The sequence below is a fragment of the Myotis lucifugus genome, unplaced genomic scaffold, assembly GCF_000147115.1.
Source record: "Myotis lucifugus unplaced genomic scaffold, Myoluc2.0 scaffold_907, whole genome shotgun sequence".
Classification (NCBI taxonomy): Eukaryota; Metazoa; Chordata; class Mammalia; order Chiroptera; family Vespertilionidae; genus Myotis; species Myotis lucifugus.
The window spans coordinates 72,157-76,802 of record NW_005871955.1 but is presented as its reverse complement, the minus strand read 5'-3'; the positions used below and the strand labels follow the sequence as shown (position 1 = coordinate 76,802).

The 4,646-nt window shown below is 51.9% G+C and overlaps 1 protein-coding gene across 3 annotated transcripts in view; it reads left to right on the top strand.

Moving 5' to 3' along the window:
• The first annotated feature begins 234 nt into the window (after window positions 1–234).
• MGAT1 (mannosyl (alpha-1,3-)-glycoprotein beta-1,2-N-acetylglucosaminyltransferase) overlaps window positions 235–4,646 on the top strand; it is a 26,356-nt gene continuing 21,944 nt past the window's right edge. For 2 of the 3 annotated variants that reach the window (XR_002827196.1, XM_006106779.3), the window contains exon 1: window positions 235–641. The gene's annotated coding sequence lies outside the window, so the exon portion shown is untranslated. Of the gene's footprint in view, window positions 642–2,712; window positions 2,847–4,646 lie in introns of all 3 variants that reach the window. The other variant, XM_006106781.3, reaches the window with a different exon arrangement.

Genomic DNA, 4,646 nt, shown 5'->3' with positions numbered 1-4,646 from the left:
TGTTGTGAGAGTAGGTGCCGTCCTTCCCTTATCCTGAGCCATACGTATGTGAGTGGAGAAGGTACCTTGTGTATGTTGTGGAGTGTGTGAGGCTGGGCTTTTCACGGTGGAGCGTAATCAAGGGCTCTGATTTAGGTGGGAAGCCTTGGGAATCCACTTGGGAGTAGAATAGATTAGAAAGTGTCGTAATGTTTAAATCTTTCTGCAGATAACGCAGGAGGCAGCCGCCCTGGGCCATGCCCGGTCGAAGCCTGTGTCTTCTCCGGAGCCCCAGCAGGAGACAGAGGGGGACAGTGTTCGCAGTGGATGACTCCCCCTCCTGGAGCCCGAGATGGGTTAGTAGCTGGGACCTGCCTTACCACCAGGATCTGGGCCTGAGAAGCCAGCTGAATGAAGGGCCATACCAGACGCCTGGGAGGGACACTGACGCCCGCAGTGGGGGGGGAGGGGTCCGGACCTGCCCCTTCCCCCCCAGACTCCTCCCCCTCAGAGGACGCTCAGCCATGGACTTTGGACGCGGATCAGAGGAGAGAAGCTGCACTTTGTTTGGTGTCTCCGGTTTGGGAGTCTCAGTTTTGGAAATGGAGTGCTGGATGGGGTGTGAGGATCTCCAGGGGAGCAGCTGAGAGAAGAGAAGAAAGGTAAGGCTCCTGTCTTGTTTTCCACTTGTGTGTCTTGCTGCCATTCAGGAAGTGCCCTGCTGGCTGGGTAACAGGGAGCTTCACCTCCCTCACTCTGGGGTGCAGGCCTGTTCCCAGCCACTCCTCCTGGGGAGGGAGGACCTTGTGAGGGCTGGTCAGCAATAGCAATTATGAGGTTAGGCCAAGGAGAGCATGGAAAGAATTCAGCCCCCTGCAGGGGGTTGGCTTAGAGGACCTGTAAGGACCTTTCCTACACTGAGATGGTAGGATTCCAAGTCGGTTGGGGCCAAACTACGAGGCTGGTGTAGATGACCCAGAGGGGCAGGCTGTTATGTTTGAGGAGCTGAGTAGAACTGCGTTGAGAGTGGGTTGGAGATGGTCTATGAAACCTCCTAAATTGCTTCTCCTCCTTCCCCTACGAGGGAGTTTAGGCTGTGAAACCTCATGGAAAGAGCAGAGGAACAGACAGGATTGGGCATCAGTAGGATTTGTGTTCTAGCTCTTTCTTATTGTAGAGCCCTAGATACGTATGTTGGTCCATCTCTGCCATGCTCTCTCCACCTGCAACATGGGAATAACCAGCTTTCCAAGCCCCTCACAGGCTGTTACAAGGAGCAAAGGAAATGATAGGTTTTGACAAGTGTCCAGGGCCATGGACATATAACACAGTAACACTGACATCGTTTGATATGCTTGTGTAACTGTTACATAGAGAAAAGCTCTGTTCTTTTATTGAATTAGTGTGCCGGCAAAGCCTTAATGGCCTCAATTAAAAGCCTACCCTGAATGTGTCTCATCTTGTTGTTATTAAATACCTGGGGTCATCAAGTTGTGGGAAGGTATATGGGACTTAGATGGAGGGACTCTGGCCCTCGGGTTCTCCGTCCATGTGCAAGGTGCCCCTTCAAGAGCGGGGAGGAATCTCCGTCCCAAGGCCTCAGGGCCACGTGTCTGGTTAGGAGATGGAGCTCCATTCTCGGAGTGCGCACTGGGCCTTTCCTTGTAGTCTTCTCTCCTGCCCTTGAAGATGACAGTTTTTTCTAACTGCCATCTCTTAGCCCTTTATATTTTCACAGGCTCTGTACCCGCCTACAGAAGACCTGTTCAGAGTTACCTTCTCACCTCCTGCCCGTTCCTTCTTGGGGCTCCAGTTTACCTGGGCCAGGATGCGTTTCTCAGTGACAGCAAAGGAGAAAGTATTGGGAGAAAGGAGAGGTGTTGGGAATTTTGATAGACAGTGGGGTATGGTGGCCTGGGTGAGGGGCAGGAAGCTTGGCTTCTAGCATCCCTCTCCTAGAGAATCCCTCCATCTAACTAGCTGTGTAAACATCTGGGCGGGGCTGGCACCATAACACGGTCATTTGCCAGCTGAAAATCCTGTACTTGTGATTCAGTTTCTTTTTACCCCCTCCTTCCTTCCTTGCCTTAGGAGTCCCTGCTTTCCCTAATGGCCCGAGGGTGGGGCAGGCAGGGCTGGGTGGAGTCACTGGTCCTGAGTTGTTCCTTCTGTGGTCTGATGCCTGGGGGAGTTCTCTTTGAGGCCAGGTTTCTGCTATAGAAGGTCCAGATTTCAGGGAGGGTTGCCACCTCTCCCAGCTTCGCCCAGCAGATTCCTGGTGTCAGTTACTGCTTGGAACTGCGGTCACAATCCCTCGGGTAGACGTGGTTCCCAGGATGCCTCTGTGGCCTCCTCCTACCTGGGAGGCCTGCGAGTACTTTGGCTCACGTGGAGTACACAGAGCTGTGCTGTGTTTACGTAGTGCTCACATTATATGAAGTGTCCAGGCTGTTGTGTGGTGTCAGTTCTTGTCACCGCATTGTTGTGAGGAGGAAAGAGAGGGATTAGTTCCCTAGTTTGATATTGAGGGGAAGCTCCAGAAGCTCTGAGCAAGAAAGGCTTGCCTGCGTATGGAATGGCAGGCTGTGGTTGCCTGCCCAATACTGTGCTGCTTCTGTAGCATCTGACCTGCCAAGGGCCATCTGGATTCTGCTGTAAGTCCCCAGGGAGGGGAACTCGGTCATACAGGCTCTCTGGTAAGTGAGCCAGATTCCTCCCCTGTCATTTCCATAGAAAGCACTAGTCCTGCCCTCGGCCTGACCCGTCCACAAGACAGTCCCCTCAAGACAGCCTTCGGCCTTCTCACATAGGCGCCAGGAACGATGCTTAGGCCGATTAGCCAGGACCAGTGACAGATTTGACCAAATGTGAGTGTGTTTTAACTGAACTTATTTATATCCGTTTTTCCAAAATGAAAAGTTCCACTTCACACACATTGCTCAATAACGATTGTGTTAATCTTTTCTCCTTTCTTTGATCTTGAGGAGCTGAGTTTCTGGGTCTCCATGGGGAGTGGGAAATGTTGAGAGGAAGGGAGGGGGAAAATAGAAATAACATTGATTTAAAACATGTCTTTTACTTCTGATGGTTTCAAGCCAAGATCTGTCTGAAGTTCAGAGCATGAATTCTTTCCAAATTGTAAAAAAATTCAGGTTATCTTGGGCATGATTTGTGGAGGGCAGTTTCCTGGAATAATTTTCACCTTCTTCACCTTACCCCTCTAGTCATCTTTTGGAAGTGGTAGGGTGAACAGGTTACAGTATTGCCCCTTCTGTGCTCTCTTATCCTATAAGCAGATCCTTCTATTCCTCCCATTTTTACATAATCAATTCTGAGTTTCATCCCTGGAATCAGACTCCTTGTTTCTTCTGTCCTTATTCCCCCAAAATCCTTCCCCATGAAACCTCCATCAGCCCCTCCCAATCTTCTAACGGCCTTTCTGTCTGGGACAGTCCTCTTGCAGTTGGCTGGTTTCTACTCAGGTCCTCCTGGAGCCTTGGCATTTAAACAAAGGACAGTAGTGATGCGTATGAGTGTTGGTGCACAGACAGTCCTCCATCTTATTCCCCATTGAACTGCCTTCGATGGAGAAGAATTACTGTTAGAGGTGGGAATCTGACAGCTCATGGGTTGGTTGGTCTCCCCACCTTACAGCATCACACTATGCCCTTTGTCCTGAAGAGTGGTTTTAGCTACTGATATTTTGGATGTACAAACCATTGTTTCCTAACCTTTTACACTTTTAGGAAACTATTGCTTTCCCTCTTGCTCTGACATGGAGTGTGAGTGTGTAGACCTCCCACATCCCTCCCGGGAGGAAAAGCTTAGAGAGGGCAGCGGTGCAGGCGCTGGCCACTGGCTGGCACGTGAGCATGGGCTCCCCTCTCCCACCACAGTCCACAGTCAGCTAGGCTCAGCCTCACAGATGTGTCCGCTCTCCTCTCACTCGCTCATTCAGGGCCGAGCTCCAGCTCCTTCTACCAAGATTTCCCTGTGCCCACGCTGCGCCTGTCAGGCTGGACACACAGACATCTCAGAGAGCACTTGCTGGAAGGGTGCATGAGGACTCCAGCTTTGGGGGCAGGGGTGCCTGGGTCTAAAGCTCAGCCAGGTCCCCTCTAGGTCTTATGACCTTCATCACTTGGCACTTTCACCCTGAGCCTCACATTCCTCATCTGGGGAACAGGATGATAATGCAGAGCTGCCAGGAGGGTTAGAGAGGCTGAGGGAGGGGTCTGGCCTGTGGAGGCCTCTGTGTACTTTGGTTTCAGCACCTCTAGTCCTTGTAGGGCCTTTAGGGCATGCCCTGCCTTTTGCTTCTTTGGAACCTGCACAATTCACGTTTCATGTAGAAACGAGTTAGCCAGCGAAGTCAGTGAGTAACCAGCAGCACAGAGGTCAGCCTGCTCTGCCTGCGGCAGGGAGGGAAGCGGATGAGAGGGGAGGTGCCAGTGCAGGGTGTCCTGAGCACAGGTCAGGGCTGGCCCTGGACTGGCCCTTCTCAGGGAAGTCTGCAGAGCAGGCAGTCCTCCGCTCCCCACCCTCACGTCTCATGTCAGACACAGGCCTGCAGGCTTTTCTGGATTCTGCCCCCCCCCCCCCCCCCCTACTATTTAAAAGAGCGGATTTCTTTGGTGAGTTTTTTTCCTCTGAAATGAGGGATTTAA